Source organism: Crocuta crocuta, unplaced genomic scaffold (assembly GCF_008692635.1).
Source record: "Crocuta crocuta isolate KB4526 unplaced genomic scaffold, BGI_CrCroc_1.0 scaffold81, whole genome shotgun sequence".
Taxonomy (NCBI): domain Eukaryota; kingdom Metazoa; phylum Chordata; class Mammalia; order Carnivora; family Hyaenidae; genus Crocuta; species Crocuta crocuta.
The window spans coordinates 3893932-3914198 of record NW_027527808.1 but is presented as its reverse complement, the minus strand read 5'-3'; the positions used below and the strand labels follow the sequence as shown (position 1 = coordinate 3914198).

Sequence of the window (20267 nt, the reverse complement as noted above, 5' to 3'; positions counted from 1 at the left end):
GCAATCTAAAATGACTTTCATTATCTTGATAGCCAAATTACAGTTAACTCTGTCAACTGAAATGTATATGCTTTATTACATATGCTTTACATAGACCTCCCACACTTTTTCCTTTAAAATGTTAAAAATTATTTTACTTTTTCTATTCTCCACATCTCAGAAATGGTACAAAGGTACCACTGAAAAACCAGCGATTACAAATGTAAGAAGAAATTGGGACGTGGCCAGCAAAGGTGAAGTACAGTTCTCAGGAACAGTGGAGGGGTAAGTGAAGAGGTAAACAGGCTCATAAACTGGAGCTCTTTGTATGTAATTATTTAACCAACAACCTACTTAAAGTCACTGCCTAGCCCATATTTCAAAACCTTCTTCCAAAAAGCATACATGAGAAAATTATATAATGCCAAAATCCATATACGTTAAATATACCGTGTTTCTCCCACATTACTAGATTAGTCAGTTGCTAAAAAGAAAAAAAATATATATGGTCTGATATTACTTGCTACCCTAATAAATCAACACATGCTAATTTCCAGTGATCACTGCTTTCATTTTTTCTTTTTTTTTAAATATTTTTATTTATTTCTAGAAGAGAGAGAGAGAGAGACAGCGTGAGCAGAGGAGGGTCAGACAGGGAGGGAGTCACAGACTCTGAAACAGGCTCCAGGCCCTGAGCTGGCAGTCAGCACAGAACCCGTTGCGGGGCTCGAACCCACGAACCGCAAGATCATGACCTAAGCGAAAGTCGGACGCTTAACCGACTAAGCCACCCAGGCGCCCCTCGTTTTCTTTAGTAAGTGCTCAAACTAGTACTTCACAGATGATCTGTGCCAATAGACCAGTCTGTTGTTTCTTAAATTTCCAATAATCTCTCATGGACTGAAACTTTTATAAAATACAATAAAAATGATATTCTAGAAAAATGAAATAACATGAAAAGCAAGACACAACATGCAATTGCATTTTTAATCATTTTAATTTTAAATATTTTAAAATTATTAGATGTAATAGATGTAAACTTCTCAGGCATGTGCCTACAAAAGTTTCTAAAGGCTCACTCTATTTCTGTACTACATTTTTTATTGTAGTACAATAAAAATACAAAAATATCATTATTATTGTATTTTATAAATACACTTTACCTAACTTCGCATCAACAATTGCCACACCACTCTACTGGTTTATAATTTACATGCTGCATTTCCCATAAATTATTAGAAAAAGAATTATGCTTGCCCCTCTCAATTTCCCTCGACCTTCTTCTACCCCCCACAATCATCAATAACCAGTAAAGGTGAAATAGCAATCCTAGGGCCAAATCCTTTCAGCAATGTGTGACATAAAAGTACCAAAATTAGTGGAAGTAGCTAAAGGTTCTTTCTCAATTTTGGCCGAACCTGGGACATCATTTCCTTCTCACCATTATTTCTTCTAAGGATTTCAATTCAAAGACAGTTACCTCCATCCACCAATATCAGATTCTTCTCCTGTCAGGGCACAAGGAAAACTGCATTTCTCAATCTTGTTCAAGTTGGGTGAGATTCTGTGACTGCATCTAGCCAATGGGTGGTGAGAGGACCTGGCGTTATTCTCCTATTTCTCTTCCCTGGACCAAGTAGCCCCAAACAAACAATGAATAAATAAAAGAAACAAATTAACCCCCCGACCCTCCCCTGAAATAAAAAATGATTTGTTCTAGTAGGTTCACTCTAGTGTATGGTAGATCCCACCTCAATTGTTTTGAGTCTCTGAAATATTGTGTAAACCTGAACCCACTGCTGACCTGCACTAAAAACAAAGCACAAGCAAGAAACAAACTTTTGATGTATTAATTACCTGAGGTTTCAGAATTGTTACTATAACATAATCTGGACTATTGTGGTTAACAGTCTTTTAAAAAAGGAGAGTGGAGAAAGAAAAACAGGTATCAAACAAATATTTAGAAATAGGATATCTATAGTAAAAGTTAAAAGAAAAGGGAAATAAATAATGGCATTCCCGTATATCAGGAAGACTTAATTTACTCTAGGCTAGTGAGTCAAAGAAAGTCTGAAGATGTGAAACTTAAATTGAGAGTTTAAGTATGACACAGAGTTATTTAGAAGAAGAGGGAAAATGAGCATTTCAGGCAAAATAAGCTGCGTGGTGGTCTACAGCTGCAAAGCGCAATGTCTAAAATGTGGAAAGGGACCACACTTCCCCTCATAAGCTTGGTGAGCTTCATGACCATGAGATACCTACCTTCACAATTTCTTTACCTCTTGTTCCCGCAGTCCAGTGTTAGACTTCTCTACAATTTTAGGTCTCGTAAGACAGCTCATCAATATTCTGGAGAACACACATTCTTTTGCAGTAAGATTCACCCATTACTTGAAGAACCTCGTGTTTATTGCATACCTGACACACAGATGTGCCTAATAAATAGCTGAAAATTGAATGAATGAATAAATAATGAAGGAATCATTGAAAGAAATAGTTTACATGTATCTCAACATCTGTGTAGCCTATTCTCAAACAAAACCTAAAACCAAAAATCATATTAGAGCTATTCTAAATTTTCTGATTTTCTAAAATTGTGTTCATATCACTTCTCTTCCAAGGACAGAGAATGTCAAATTGATTCTAATCAAATATGGAGAAAGGCAACATGAATTTTTGAAAAAACTCAATTTTAAAGAGTAAAAAAAATGCTACTTTATTATTGGCCAATACAATAACACAAATTAATAGAATACTAGCAATGTTAGGGAGGCATTCTACTAGTCTATGTATTTTTAAAGTTTATTTATTCTGAGAGAGGAAGAGAGAGCATGAGCAGGGGAGGGGCACAGAGAGAGGAAGACAGAATCCCAAACAGGCTCCATGCTACCAGTGGAGAGACAACACGGGACTGAACTCACGAACCGTGAGGCTATGACTTGAACTGAAATCCAGAGTCAGACACTTACCCGACTCAGACACCCACGCGCCCCTCTACTGGACTCTTTTGAATGAATCAGTCTCTCAACTATCTATTGGATATCACCTGTATGCCTAGTCTTAGAGGGATAGAAGTAGTCTCTAGAGTTTGTTCTACAGGTCTTGAAGAACATAAAATCATTAAAAAAAAAAAAAGAAAAAAAATCACTGTCCTCAACATGATTAGCTAGATAGACCACAAGTCACTGGAGATTTCCACTGAATCGAAAAAGTGTATGTTGATGAAAGTTAACATATTTGCATTAGCATATTCTTTTATTTTTATTAAAATGCATATAACAAAATTGAAAACAATTTCTTTCTAAAATTCATATATTTTGCTCCCAAAACTTTCTCTGTATTACTATTTTGTATAATAAAATTCCTCTTTGTGAAAGGTTCTTACAAATAAAATGGACTTAAACTTGGATATACCTATGTGAAGAACAGAAACATCCAGAAAACATGTAAACAAAGAAGATAGGCTTTTTCTCCTAGATATGCCTTAAAGTTTCTGTTCTTCACAAACTAATCTCTGTGCCCTTTTAAACTCTCTTTTTCCATTGAACAGTCAGCATTTTGGGGACAACCACCTTCACACCCCACTCATCTCTGATTCAAGACCTACCTTCAGTTTTAAAGAAGGTACTACTATAATGGTAACAGAACAGATCCCAACTGCTCCATTTTATAACACTATCAAACTTACTCTTCCCAACAAACTACCATTTAAAATTTTGCTCTCTACTATATTAGTTTATTTATGGATAACCAGTAATCCAATCTGTTTTCAATCTTTAAAAGGTAAGTCATTCAGTTTGAGATTGTCCTGGATATTACTTACTAATTCTCCTTGCTGATAATTAGCAAGACAGTTTCCATGATTACATTTTATAATGATCCATTTAACATTTCAACCTAATGAAAATTCATCCTCAAATACAGGATACTGCTCCTTTATGACTCAGGAACAGATTAGCCATTTATGTAATCTTCAAAATCAAACCAGTGTCTCTGCTTGCTGCAATATCTATTCTACCATAAACATGCTCCTCTGAGACAAAATCACTTGAAATAATTATAATTATTATATCTGCTTTCATCAAAGTCCATGATTTTGGCCAACTTTATAGTTACAGTAATGCTGAATCACATTCTGGTAAGTTATTCTTAATTTGTATACTTTCCTCTGCAGGGGTAGATTCCAGTTACATGAAGGCAAAGATGGATTGATGAATTCTTCAGCATGAATACATCTGGAGCATAAGAAGGAAAGTACTGAGTCCAGTGCAATTAGCAGCTGAGTCACAGCCTCCCATATAGGCTGGGGAGTCAAACACATCAATTATCCTTCAGGCTTTCAACTCTTCTGTTCCTTTTCCTTCTAGCAATGAATTACCCATGTAATTATCTTTTGTGAATTATCTTACAAAACACTGCTGAAAACATAACTAGAATTCCATCTAAAAATCTGCCATACTTAATAACACAGCATTCGTTTATTCCAATAATGGAGACTTATATCCTGTTCTGTACTCAAGGAACAATATTTAAAAGCAGCTGATACATATGGATTCTCAGAGTACTATTCAGCCTTTTAAAAATTCTACTCCTTCTGAAAGAAAAATCTTTGGTAATGTTAGGGGACAGAGCTAATGAAAAGATTCTAAGAAATCATCTTATGAGAGGATGACTTTCACTTGGAAGTCCTCAAGGGTCTTTCCATCTTCCCTATGGAATACAGTTTAAGCTGATAAATAGACAGGTTCTGTCTCAGCCTGAAAGCCTGTAATTTAGTGCTGTGTAGAGAAGTTTAAATAGATTTTTCTTTAACTTAAACAACATTTTTCATCAGCATTTTATTCTCATCATATTCACGCATCAATAACATAAGATGACTGAGGAGTGGAAAGATAACCTCTGCATCTGACAATGCACCGGATATCCTAGCTTTTTAGAGTAGGTCATTGGCATCTTTACAAGGTATAGTGAATGGTCAGCAGTGACATTAAAAGGCAATGTTTTTCCTAAGTAAAATAGTCTGAGGTCACATTCACCTAGAACTAAATGCTCCTTTAAGGTCCAGAGATCAAAGAGTCCCCATAAATACAAAGAGAACTAACACCTTAGCTCCACATCTACTCTGATGCACATATGAAACTTGGGATCAGAAAAATTCCAATAATGCTTCTTGTTTTGTACCATGTCTTTGGGAGAAAGTTTTCATCACAAGTAAGCTGCAGCCCCTACCTTTCCTATTCCTGTCTCTACTGATGACAGAGAGAGAGAGAATTAGATTTATTACTTTTTTTAAAAAATTGATTTGTTTAAATTAAAGTTAGTTAACATACAACATAGTATTGGTTTCAGGAGTAGAACCCAGTCATTCATCACTTACACAAACACCCAGTGCACATCCCAACAATTATTACTTCTATAATTACTTAAAATTAAGATAACAGTAATGTCTACAATTGTATAGTGACTTTCATTTGCAAAGTGGTTTAGCATACATATCTCACACAAGATGGATTCAAAACACTAGCAGACTCAACTTAGAGTTTCAACAATCACTGTGCTTGCTCTCTTTCTAAAATCAACATACATCTTGGGGCGCCTGGGTGGCTCAGTTGGTTAAGCATACGACTTTGGCTCAGGTCATGATCATCGGTTTGAGCCTCGTGTTGGTCTCTGTGCTATAGCTCAGAGCCTGGAGCCTGCTTCGGATTCTGTGTGTGTCTCTCTGTCCCTTCCCTGCTCGTTCTCGATCTCTCTCTCTCTCACTCTTTCAAAAATAAACAGTAATTTTTTTAAATAAACATAAATCATTACTTGAATGTAAAAAGTATAAATGAAAAATTCTCTCCACATAATCATCTTACATCATTACAGACACTAAACATAAAGGAGTAATAAAGCAAGACACAATGTTAATTCTTTTTATTGGCCCAGACATAATCTCTGGAATCTCTGTCAGGAATACCAAAAAGGGATGAAGGTCAAAGGGCTGGGGGTGATATGAACTAGAGTATAGGAAAAGCCACTCCCCTCGGAGGCTAGAATTAAGAGTGATGTGGAGTAATATACCAACTGCAGCCAGACATTGACATCTTGTGCACTAGACTGTGAATCCACTAGAAAAATGAGCACGAAGTATCTATGGTTAAGTGAACATGCAACAAGCTGAGCAACTGTATCCAAAGAGTGCTGAAGATCACATCAATGTCTAAGAGAAACAAACATCTAAACATAAACCATATGACTTCAACTTTAGACCTATACTGAGATTAATTAAGAGAAATACTTAACAATTTTTCAGATAAAATATACCAGAAAGGAACAGCTCAACAAATCAAGATTTAAAACTACTTTCCAAAAATGAAATTTGGGGGTAAGAAATGAATCAAATTTTAATAAGAATATGTATACTTTCTCAATTTTATTATTTTTTTAAAAAAATTTTAAAGAATGTTTTATTTCTAAGAGAGTGCAAGTGAGGGAGGGGCAGAGAGAGAGGAGGGCTAGGGGCCAAACCTTGAGTAGAAACAAATTGAGGGCATAGGATTTGGGAGTCCTAGATTTTACCTATGTGTTACCACTGTTCACTTCAAAGACATAAATGTAATAGTGACAAGTGGCTTGAGGATATGTGCTCACAGTACCCTCCAAACAAATGGTATCTGAATCTAGGAGAGTAGATTTAAAACCAGTTAGTATATCAGAATCAACTGGAGGGCTTCTAGAGCTGGCTTTCTTTTAAACTGCAAGAACTTCATCCAGACTAGACTAATTTAAGTGGCCTAGATGATGCCTCCCCACCCTGGGCTAGACTTTAGTTCTCAAATGGACTTCTCTTGGCAAGAAACCCTTCCTATGTTGGCAGACAATCCTAGGCCTCTCTTTCCATACCTATTACAAGGCTTTCCAAATATGCACAATCCCAAAGATGAGCCAAAGAATACAGAATATGACTCTATCATACTCTTTTCCTGAACAGAAAGCTCTTTTTTTTTTTTAACTGTCCTCAAGTAGGACACTTCCTCCTTAAAAGCTGAGTTAGAGAACCATAAACACTCCCTAGAAGTCGGTGTTGTGTTCCCCTTAGGATTTAAGAAGTGTCACCAACATTTAAAATCTTCTATAATTTTGGTTCAAACCACCTTTCTACTTTTATTCCTCTGCTACACTAACCAAAGAGACCTGCTTGTACTCTCCTGAATATTTAATCTTTACTCTAATCACCCATGTTCTCTCATCATATCTCCAAGCCCCTGTTAGACATGCCACTTTTTCTAACCTTGGCCCCTAGAAAGCCAACTTTTTAATTTTTTTATATAGTTTATTGTCAAGTTGGTTTCCAAATAACACCCAATGCTCATCACAACAAGGGCCCTCTTCCATGCCCATCACCCATCTTCCCCTCTCCCCCACCCCCCATCAACCCTCAGTTTGTTCTCAGTATTTAAGAGTCTTGTGTGGTTTGCCTCCCTCCCTCTCCTTAACTATTTTCCCCCTTCCGCTACCCTATGGTCCTCTGTTAAGTTTCTCCTGTTCCACATATGAGTGAAAACATATGGTATCTGTCTTTCTCTGCCTGACTTATTTCACTTAGCATAACACTCTCGAGTTCCATCCACGTTGTTACAAATAGCCAGATTTCATTCTTTCATTGCCATGTGGTAGTGCATTATATATATAAACCCCATCTTCTTGATCCATTCATCAGTTGATGGACATTTAGGCTGTTTCCATGATTTTGCTGCTATGAATATTGGGTACAAGTGCCCCTATGCTTCAACACTCCTGTATCCCTTCGGTAAATTCCTAGCAGTGCTATTGCAGGGTCATAGGGGAGTTCTATTTTTACTTTGTTGAGGAACCTCCATACTGTTTTCCAGAGCAGCTGCACCAGTTTACATTCCCACCAACAGGGTAAGAAAGCCAACCTTTTTTAGACCAGGTGTCAGGGAATAAGTATTTTTGGCTTTGCCGGTCATACTGTAACTGTCATAACTACCCAACTCTGCTGTTATGTAGCATGAAAGTAGGCAAAGACACTGTGTTAACTGAATGGGTATAGCTGTGTTCTTATAAAACTTTATTTACAGAAGCAGACATGAACAGATTTGGTCTGCAGGTCACAGTTTGCATAATCCTATTTCAGATTCAGATTAGAAATTATCTTCTCTGTACCTTTCATGAAACTTTCTTCCCTTTCACCCCAATCAAGTAGAGAGAATTTCTTCTTTTATGCTCACCTAAAATTTGTACGTATTTTTATTACAGCAATTTTCTCATTATACTGTGTAAATTTTTTACATGTTCAGTTGCTTCTCTAAGCAGTGAGTCCATCAAGGATAAAAAGCATGTTTTATTAATCAGTATCAAACAAAACGGCTAGCGCCCCACAGGTACTTAATAAATGTTGACTAGTTGAATGAATAAATAAATGAATGAATAAATAATTGAATGAATGAGTATATGATGACTATAAACGTTAATTTGTGGTGAATCTTGAAAGCTGGATAGAATTTAGCAGATGACCCTTGAAATAGGTGTTAAGTAGTTTTAAATCTAGGAGGAAACAGTTTGCTTTTCTCCCTGAACAACCTCCTTCATTCATTCTATAAACATTGATTGAAGAGTACCTGCTAGAGGCAAAGCCCTTGAGAATTAACATTCTGCAAAGCAGTGCTTCACAGAGTTGAAGACTATAAAGTACACTAAGTCATTGTGCCCACTAAATGTGCCTATTATCGTCTGTGCATGAAAGTCCTTTTAAAAGTTAATGGAATCCGAATGCATATAGCAGAATAAAAGAGAGGAAATACCCAGACCAAATTACATAAGAATTTATGACACTCTATCCTTGTATGTTGAATCAAGGGATTTGGGTTATTGAAGATAGCATTCCTAATGAAGTCTTTTCATCTGTTCTACACATCACTGTCCTTTCATTAGCAACACATTGGAGAGGGGAGCATGGCATATCACCAACACACTAATCCTTTGTTTGAGAAGGTCCCTAGGTCTTTATGTCCCCTGTAAGTACCCTTAATCTTCTTTAATTAACCGTGAATTTCTTAATTTGTATTTTTTTTTATTCCGTCCACTTGGCTCTCCTCGTAGCCATCTGCTCTAATGTATATTTCATAAGTAATTTTCACATATTTTAGATGCCATACTACTCTGGCCAATCGTTTATGCAATTACTGCTAAAAGGACTGAACAACAATTTCTGTTGGCTGAAAACTTAATATTTAAATGATGAGAATCTAAAGATTTTCGTCAAACATCTATATATCTATTACTCAGCTTTGAACAAACACCATATCACATCAAATCCATAGCTCCAGATTTTTGGCAAGTAGGCTTCATGTATATATCAGAATTCTGGGCTTCTACAATGTTCTGTTGAGGCCAGATTAACTGTAATAATTGGAACTTCACTGCCTCTAAGACTATCTGCCAAGGCTGAACTTCAACCCATTGAAAAGTTTCCCAGAGCCACCCTCAAGTAGTTGAGGAATTCCCAGGAGACATTTTCCATATTCTCATGAAGAAATCTATTCTCACTTGGTATTAGTCCTTCTCTGCCATGTCTTGCTAGAAAACATGATGAAAGTTTACTTCCATGGTAATACAGGGGAGGAAGTAAGCCATGCTCTTTGTCATACTTGGTGGGGGCAAGTTGGGGAACCTATGCCACAATAGTCTACATATTTTCATGAAACAAGTCTACTTTTCATTATAGTCCTTTTTTTTTAATGTTTATTTTTGAGGACAGAGAGAGAGACAGCACAGCAGGGGAGGGGCAGAGACACAGAGTCACAGAATCTGAAGCTGGCTCCAGGTACTGAGCTGTCAGCACAGAGCATGACGTGGGGCTCAAACCCAAGAACCATGAGATCATCACCTGAGCCAAAGTTGGATCCTTAGCCAACGGAGCCACCCAGGTGCCCCTCATTATAGTGCTTTTTATTCTTAACTCAGACACATATATGTCCATGGGTCAGGAATGGGATCAAAGAGAATTTGCAAATTGCCTTCAGAATAAGCTCTTTCCTCTGATGCCATAGTTTGTTTCTGGGAGAAGTTACTTCCCTGATGCATGTCCACAGGGCCAGTTCTTTCCAAAGGTTCATTTCACTTCCTCAATTAATATAATCAGATGTCTCCCACATTGGCCCCTGCCCTACCCCTGTTTTCCGTTTTGAAATGCCAGCTTATGCTCAAGATAGAATTCTTACTATGTTATGATGCTTTTATCCTGAATACCTTCTTTAAATTAATAAAGACTATTCATAAAACTTATCAAAGAAGTTATTCCACTTCCTTCTGAATAACAATGACAAAATATAGGTCACATATATTTATATTTACCAATATCTTGCCAGAAAGCACTGCTTCATGAGGACAAGTATAATAATTACTTTGTCTTTAGATTTTAGAGCTGGGAAAGATCTTGGTAATGTTCTCAGAGGCAATGTTCTACAAATTAGAATACTTACATGCAGAAAAATTAAAGGAATTTTGAAAGTCACACAGCTACAGAGTTGAATGTTTATTACTGTAGTCACTTAGAAAGACTAGAAAACTAAAAGTTTGAAGAAAAGATTAAAAGGTTCTTCATGAACTTCAATGTACATGGCAATAACAGTCCTTGGGAGCCAGCACCAAGCCAGTAACAGTAGCATGAGTTAGGCAGGGCAATGCCAACCTAATGTATATCACAGTTTATCTTATTTTCCCAGGGAAGGCTTGTAACAAGATGATGTTGGTCACCAAACCTTATGCCAAGTCGTCCATGACCTTATTCTATGCCCTGCACCAAATTTTAAAAGCTCTTAGACAATAAGGTTATTGTCATTCACTATAATTTCTGAATGTCCACTCCCCTTCCTCCAAAATGTAATCTTAAGGAACTATCGGGGTTTTTCTATATTTATTGTACAGTGCCAAAAGATAGGTCAAAGGACATCTTTGAAATTCTCGTAGGCTAAGAAAAGAGGACATATTTCAGTGTCTTCCAAAAACAAAAGGACTCTGGGAATAGGAGCAATGAATTTGGTCTCTGACAGCTCCTCTGTTTGTGATGGTTATTGGTTACAGGGCTTTACTGCTACCTGGAAGTGTAAATTGCACCCCTGGGATTGTTCTGCACGTAACCTTTAACTCACACTTGATAGCAAACAAATGAAAGAGAGGCAATACCATCAGATGTGATGATTTATTTTTAAAGCACAAGTTTTTTGTTTAATATAAATGTAAAAACATAACTTTCCCTTCAAGCCAGCCAGGTAGTTTAGGCAATTTATCAAACCAGAAGCACTGAAGCTCTGCAGTAAGAAAGGAATAAAATGCATTTGTGCCCGAGTAATTGTCTTTCTCTTCCTGAAATCTAGTAAGATAAATTTGGGGTATAGGTGATTCCAAATAGTGATTACAGTCAAAGAAACTCCCTCATGCAATTAGTCTAATTTCATTTCATCTTTAATTTTCAGAGATGCTACCACATAACTAATGTTAAGTCTCCTTTTGCTCTTTGAAAATTCACTGTTTTGTGAATTATTACTTCTTCAAGAACACGCTTGTCAGCTCTCATTCACATAATGAATGCAGTCCTCTCGAAAGCCATTTTTTTCTTTTGTCTCCTTTGATGAAAGCTATTTTATAACCTTTGCGCAAATCCTGCCCAAACACAAAGCTGATCCACAGTCACTCTGTAAACTGTAAGTTGTGTTGTGACTACTCTATCCATTCATTCCCTCAAGTACTTGCTGAGCACTTATTCTATGGAAGCATTCCAGAAGCTAGAAATATGAAGATTAACATAAATTATAAGTTCCTTGACCTCATGAAACCTAATATAATGAGGAGAAAAGAGCAAGGAGAGGAGAATAAATAAACAAGATAATTTTCTTTTTTTTTAAATTTTTTAAATGTTTTATTTATTTCTAGGAGAGAGAGAGAGACAGCGTGAGCAGGGCAGGGTCAGAGAGAGAGGGAGTCACAGACTGAAACAGGCTCCAGGCTCTGAGGTGGCAGTCAGCACAGAGCCCGACGCAGGGCCAGAACCCACGAACCTTGAGATCATGACCTAAGCGAAAGTCGGACGCTTAACCGACTAAGCCACCCAGGTGCCCTAAACAAGATCATTTTCAATAACAAAGTGATCTGCAGTAGGGAGGGCAGTTACTTTAAACTCTGTGTAGAGATACAATCTCCCTGAGAAGGTAATATTTGAGCAGAAACCTGAATGGTAAAAAGGACACAGGCATTAAAAGATCTAAGAGAAGGGGCACGTGGGTGGCTCAGTCGTTTAAGTGCCTTACTCTTGATTTTGACTCAGGTCATGATCTGGCAGCTCCTAATATGGAGCCCTGAGTTGGGCTCTGTACTGATAGTGCAGAACCTGCTTGGGATTCTCTCTCACCCTCTCACTCTCTCTGTCCCTCCACTGCCCATGCACTTTCTGTCTTTCTCAAAATACATAAATAAACTTTTAAAAAAGATCTGAGGAAAAACATTTTGTGTGGAAGAAATAACTAATGCCAAGACACTGAGTCAAGAAAGTGCTCAGCACATTTAGGGAATACAAAGGGGTCCAATGTGTTGAGCAGAGTGGGTGATGGGGAAATCACAGAAGTAAGTTCTAAGAGGCAGACATGGGCCAGATCATATAGAGCCTTGCAGGACACTGGATAGAATTAGATTATTTCAAGGTGCAGTGGGCAACTATTGTAAGACTGATTCCAAACAAAGAAGTGACCTGGAAGTCTTTAGGAGGAAGAAAAAGAGAAAGACTGCAGGAATTTCAATTCCATATTTTGGTATGTGTTTGCATGTTTGCACAGACATTTTAAAATTTCAGAATTCAGTGGAATGTTGGTGTAGCACAGACATTCTACAGACTGAATGCTTTCTGTTTTCAGTTAATTAAGCTTGTTGTATGATCTTGCTCTGAAGGTGCATAAAAGTGAAGAGATTATAGCTACATAATAGTAATACATACACTTCCAAGTATGTTTAGTGGGGACTACAATGAATACAAAAGATAATCTGAAAGAACAACTTGAACCCCAGGAATAGGAGCAAATCAGCATAATGTTTTAAACCTGAAGCATCATTTGAATCATTAGGGAAATCAAATTGGCAAATTAGACCTTCCATTCTCTGACAAATACAGAAGTCCACAGGCTGATTTCCATAATCAACCTAACAATCAAATTTCAGAACAAGATATACTTTAAGCTGTCCTGCCTTTGCCTTCTTCAAACACATGTACAATATAACAAAAGTTAAAGAGAGGGCTGTTACGTTTAAATTAAAATGTTATATATCACATTTCAGAATCCAGAGTAGATGTAATGTGAAGACATTTCAAAGCACAAAAACATTAAGGAGATAGACTATACATTAAATCCTTTCATCTGTTAAATCCTGCACCATTTTCCACATGATGTCGGGACAATGGGAGAAGATACATAGGAAATTATTCCGAGAGTCAGATCAGAAAAATTAAGGACCATTTTCTGTGCAATTTACTGTACACTTTGGAAACAAAGTTCTTACGTCCCTGAAAGCCTTTTTTAACATTTTTAAAAATGTTTCATTTATTTTTGAGACAGAGACAGAGCGTAGTCAGTGAGGGGGGCAGAGAGAGAGGGAGACACAGAATCTAAGATAGGCTCCACGCTCTGAGCTGTCAGCACAGAGCCCAATGTGGGACCCGAACCAGTGAACTGCAGCAAGATCATGACCTGAGCCAAAAGCAGATGCTTAGCCAACTGAGGACCCAGGTGCCCCTACCCCTGAAAGCCTTAATAAACTTTGAGCTACATTTTATGATGCTAAAGGCAAATCTCTCCTTGAAGATAACACTGATCTGATACACATTTTGAGTGTCCAGTATGTCACGAGAATTATAACAGAGAGAAGAACGAGGCTCAAAGTAAGGAAAACTGGTCAATTGAATGGGTACTGTGTGAGATATCCCTGCAAATATGGTACATGCATCTTTAAAAAGAACTGGAAACTCAACCTGATCCTCCTTGAGAAGCCTCCATACCCTCCGTTCACTCAGAATATCTGCCATTTTCTCTCCCTTTTGGTGTTTTCAACTCTAAGACATCTTAGCAGTTTAGATGAAACTCTTGGCACATCATGGTCATTGGTGTGTTTAGGCTTGGCAGAGACTGGGCCTATTGATTCCGCCTTTCCAGTAGTAAATTCTATTCCATCTTTTGATTTGAAAGATCAGAGACCCAGAGAAAGAGGCAAATACCAACCACTGGCAAAGCCCAAGAATCCCTTAATAGTTTCAGCCTTACTTTAAGTCAAGATTAGGTAAATCTGAATTGAATTTTAATGCGTATTGAATACCTATAGTAAGAATATATATATATGTATATCACAAGAATATATATATATATATATCACAAAATACTGATGCAGAAGAAGCAAAACATCAAAGATAATTTAAATATTTGTTTCTGTTTCAAAACTTAACTACTTAAATTCAGTTCTTCTCTGACAATGTTCCTCTGATTGGTCCTATTATTTTTTGTGGGAAATGAAAACTGTCAATAAATTTAAATATTTCTGAAGAAAAATATAAAACTAGGTAGCCCACTAATTAGTAAAGAGCAGGAGAGCATAGAAATTTAGCCCATACACTCTGGAAGTAGGTTGCATGGGCTTCATTCTGGCTCTTCTACTTAGTAATCATTAACCTCTATTGCCTCAGTTTCCTTATTGGTAAAATAGGGATAATAATCATACCTGCATCATAGAGTCTGGCAGACAGTTAAATGAAATGATATATATAAAGTGTTGAAAACTGTTTTTGGCATGTTATATACCTGTGAGCCATTATTTTTAAAGTTTACAAATGATCAGCAGATGTTGAAGATAATTAAAAGTCAATCTTGGAGACCAAATTTAATGAAGTGTGGGTAAATTACAAGTAATCTTATTTAAAAAGTAATTATGAGACAATATGGGTAAGAAAATATTATTTTTTTATTTTTAACTATAGTAGGGAAAGAAATGCAAATAATAAATAAAAACAAAAAATAGTCTATTAATAAACTGATGATAAATAACTAATTAAACAAGAAATATATTCCTAGCAAAATGGTAACACAAAAAATCATGAACAGAGTTAAAAATAGCTGGTATTCAAATTGAGGCTGCATCACTGAGAGTTAGGGGATCTCTCTGATACTCTGGGGTATTTTTGCTATAAAATGGGAATATTAAAAAACATTCTCACAAACTTGAAATAAATATTCATTGAAAGGATGATATAAATAGCCCTCAGTATCTGGCACATAGTAGGTATTCAATAAAAGTTTTCTATTCTTTCATGAATGAGGTCATTGAGGTCACCCCAACCTTTCTACAATGTCAACCTGCCATGCCATAGTCATGGATGGAGGTGGAGACTGAGTCTACAATTGATCTACTCTGGGAAAGCACTGACTATCCTAAACATATATCTTAACAGGTGAGAACAATTGAAATAAATTTGGGGTCCAAAAAAAAAAAAAAAAAAGAAGAGTGGTGCCTGGGTGGCTCAGTCAGTTAAGTGTCCAACTTCGGCTCAGGTCATGATCTCATGGTCTGTGAATTCGAGCCCCACATCAGATGCTACACTGACTTCTCAGAGCCTGGAATCGGCTTCGGATTCTTCCTCTCTCTCTGCCCCTCCTTGGCTCACACTTTTTTTTTTCTCTCTCTCAAAAATAAACATTAAAAAAAACAGTTTTTTAAACAAGAAGAAAAGGAAGATTCTCCTCTCCACAGCTCTACAGCCCAAGATTTTTTTATTACCTAGATTATGCAGATCAATGTACCTTGCCCAAGATTTATTGAGTTTAGTGAAATGTGATGGCCCTTAGCAGACTGGGTTGTCCTTAAGGATAGCCACAGACCTCAAATGTATTGAACTGAGACAGATCTGGCAAGACAGAACAAGCATGAGTTAATTAAAAATAAATCAGTGAGTCTTTATAAGCAGTGGGAATAGCTTCCTCTCCTCCCTATGTTTACTCGTTTGGTGTTCACAGAAGTACACATTTGTACTTACTTCAAGCAGATGCTTCTGCTCTTTTACTTAGCAATAAGAGGGAATCGCTGGGGTAGGATTGTGGGAAGACTCCAACAAATGAGGCGTTTTACTGTAGAAAAAGTAAAAGGAAATCTGGCAAACAATTTTCATAGGGCTACTCATCTGTGCAACTACTTGCAAAAATATTTAGACTAATACTGTCTTGTAAAAATATATGAGCTCTGTGTTTAATTTAAGATTTTCTAGTAGCTAAATAAAAAATAAACAGATGAAATAATTTTAACAATATATTTTAACTAGATATTTAACTGAGGACCATGGGGGAGAAGAAAGGGGGAAATGGTGGGGCAAAGGGAGAGAGGCAAACCATGAGGCACTTTTGAATACTGAGAAATAAACTGAGGACTGATGGATGTCGGGGGGAGGAGGAAGATGGGCATGGAGGAGGGCACTTCTGGGGATGAGCACTGGGTGTTATATGGAAACCAACTTGACAATAAACTATTTGTAAAAATAAATTAACTAGGTATTTCAAAAATATTACTTCAAGATGTAATCAGTACAATTATTAATGAAAGATTTTATATTCTTTTCTTTTGTATTACTCTCCAAAATGTAGTGTATATTTTATACATACTACATGTCAATTCAAACCAGCCACATTTGAGTAGATTAGCTGGTATATTAGCTCAGATCTAGAGAGCTGATGTGAAATAATAACAATAAGCTGGATTTTACTACTCCTCTTCAACAAACGTATTATGTGAGTCTAGCAAAAAAAGAAAAAAAAACATAGAAATATACTACCACTTGAAATAACAAAACCTAACTTTTTCTTGAGCCAGTTTTTAATCTATTTCAATTCCTAGGTATGACCTAGGTGAGAAATATGGCTGCAACTATCTTATTTGGGATTACCAGTAAAAATTTTGAAGTAGTGGGCTCTAAGGAGAACTTAGAAATACAAAGCCAAAACCGACATTCATTTGTCTTTCAAAGTCATTCTGAAATGCTTTATCAATGTTAATTACAAGTTCCTAAGAAGATAGATATTTGCTGAATGAATGAGCAAATGTACAAAGATGAAGAACATATAAGTGGGTAAAGTTCATTATTTTATAATTCATAGTTTGTATTTTTGCATACCCAACAATGAATTACATGTAATGTTGAATGATTTTATAGCTATGGAAAGATTACAGAGAGATAGATATTTATATGGGTATCTAAAACTCCTCTTTCGGGATGCGTGGGTGGCTCATTTGGTTGAGCATCCAACTTTGGCTCAGGTCATGATCTCACAATTTGTGTGTTCGAGCCCCATATCAGGCTCTGTGCTGAGAGCTCAGAGCCTGGAGTTCGCTTGAGATTCTGTGTCTCCCTCTCTCTCTGCCTCTCCTCTGCTCATGCTCTGTCTCTCTCTCTCTATCAAAAAATAAATAATAAAAACAAAATAAAAATTTTAAATAAATAAATAAATAAAACTCCTCTTTCAAGTAAAAGTTACAGAATCCTAAAATTATTTCTAAATCAGTTAAGGGTAGGGACTACATAATCAAGATATAGGCATAGCATAAAGAAATCTACGATGGACAACGGGAGATTAAAATTAGAAGAATCTTAAGTACATTACTTAAATTTTCTCAAGACTGTCTAAATCTGCCTGCTTTGCAAGTATTCAAAAACTGAATAAAAATACTATTTTTACCTTCAGTTATATTTCACTTAAGCATAGATCTTAAAATAATCATTAAAACCTCATTATCACCTATCCATACTATTATGACTTGTTTCTGCTTCCTATTTTTTCCCCCCATGTTAGCTTAACCAAGACATTAGATCAAGGTCTTCTTAAAAGATGCAATTTTCATTACACCATTCCTGTACTCAAGGTCTTCTTGTCTGCTATCAGATCAACTCCAAACTCCTTGGCATCCTAAATCTTCTGTCAGATGCCCATATCTAATAATGTCTCCTGACTCACTACCACATCAGCCACTCCTCCTTATATTTCTGCACATTCTGTTCCTAACAAATTATTTATGCCCAGAGTCTATGAGAAATGGTGGAGAAAGACATGCCAAAGTGCTCTATGAAATTTCACTCTGTCCTTTCTGAGGCCAGCCAGAGTGCCCATGAATCAGCTGCAACAGACAGATACCCAAACCTGGCCAGGGAACAGCTATAAATGTGAAAGAAGAAATTATGGGTTCAAAAACATAGGTATGGGCAATCTGATTTTATGAGATCAAAAACACAGAATGGGAAATATGTTCAGCTGACATGTTAGAAACTCTTGCCAAAAATCGAATAAGTAACTAAATCCTGATTCATTGAAGGGTTGCCCAGTGCTCAGGATTTTTAGTAATATTTGAAGGTCTATTTTGTCAAGGTTGGTAAAATATGCCAAATTAAATGACCTGTCCAGCATATGAATCAGCCTTGGGAATTTTAAGGAAAGAAGTTTTTTGGCATACACAAAAACTCTGCAAATTAACCAAAATCACGGCTAGATGGTAATTCCTATTATTTTAATAGGAAGTCAGACCTCAGTATTATTAAGATGAAGTTAGAAATATAATACAGATAACTTGAATCACAGGCTGCTGTGTACCTTTATTAAGAGAGAAGATGTGATGTCAGGTACATAACTAAATGTAGAGAAATTCTGTGAATGTTGATTTGACAATATTATAAACTCCATAAAAGAAGGATTATGTCTGATTCATTCCCTGCTCAATTCCCAGAATCTACAATAGCAGACACCCTAGAATCCGTCTTTCAATTCTTTTAGCTATTCATGACTGCTCAGTGAATACTCTGGGTATCAAAGTGTGGTATTAAATGCGTCTCAGTCCAAAACCATCTATAGTATATTCTAAGGCCCAACAAATTATTCTACTTTCAAGAATCAAATAAACATATTCTGGAAAGAAAAGACCCGAGTCCTTTATGCACAAAGCTATGAATCTGAATGAGAAAAGGAGTATTTCTTTACAGAGAATGCCAATATAACGTGTGCCCAAACAAATTAAAAAATAATATCATGCAGTTTTTAGAATTTTAGTCTAGAGCTACATAACTATATGGATTTCACTGATATGCAGTTTGCTAATTTGTTAGAGTTGAGTTTTTCTTTCTTTTAGATATATCCAAAAAAGCCATGTTGTTTAACAGTGTTAAATACATGGAAAGGGTTATATAAATTTTTCAGTATCATTATTGCTCTTTCTAATATAAAATTTTATATAAAAGAGTCATTCTCTTACTTAGGAGAAAAAAGAAACAATTTATAATTTATACTTAATTTAATTTGAAAAAATTAAAGTGTGTTAACTATGGCAAATAAAAGGTCTACTACAAGGTAGATGCTTATTAGCATCAATGCATGTCTGATATAATTATGGTCCAAGAAAAAATTCTGGCAAACACTGGTGTAACTACTTTTCTCCACTGTTTTCCTATTCTTAATATGCCTTACTGCTGGTCAACTACATCAGAATCATTTGTTATAAAATACTTATAAAAGCCATATTGGCGTACTAGTCAAAACAATGTGATAAATGGTCCCCCTTTCCCCTACAGCCACACATATATATGCATGCATACACAAATGCACAGACACACATCATATTACAGAAAATGGAAGTCACCTAAAATGGTAGAGTCCTCCTATTATTAGGCATGCATTATAGTATGTGTTGTCTCATTGACTCATAAAGAAGAGATCTTAGTATTTCCACTTTACAGATGGGGAAAGTGAGTCTCAGATACATAAAATGATTTTCCAAAGGTCACACTTGCAGGAAGGTGGAATCAGGAAAAGAAATCAAGTGCTTTGCTTCTCTAAGCTATTTCTTTCTATTCTGTGACTCCACTTTTTCCAGATCTCTTTGTCCTTGAAACACCATTTCAGGAAATTAGGAAAGCCTCACATTTCCCCTCAAATTAGTTCTGCTACAGAAACACATGCATGCACATAATTCCATATAAAAAGTCTTGAAATGAGGAGATCTAATTACTTGTGGTGGACATTTGCCCATGAATGAGGCATTTCCACTGAAAAGACACAATGAGAAGAGGTAGAAAGTTGAGGTGCTTACAAATATATTGTAGAGTCCTAGCCTGATCCCTCCACTAAACAGCTGTGAGATCTTGAGCAAGCAATTTCTCTAAGCCTCATATTCTTTGCCTATGAAATGGGTCTAAGGATACTATCCATTTTATAAGTCTG

General features: G+C 36.3%; 1 long non-coding RNA gene across 1 annotated transcript in view; it reads right to left on the bottom strand.

Annotated features, from left to right (window-relative positions):
- LOC144240414 (uncharacterized) overlaps positions 1–2284 on the bottom strand; it is a 93200-nt gene extending 90916 nt beyond the window's left edge. The window contains exon 1 of the long non-coding RNA XR_013337710.1: positions 2242–2284. This is a non-coding gene — a long non-coding RNA (uncharacterized LOC144240414). The remainder of the gene's footprint in view (positions 1–2241) is intronic.
- Between the last annotated feature and the right edge of the window lie 17983 nt (positions 2285–20267).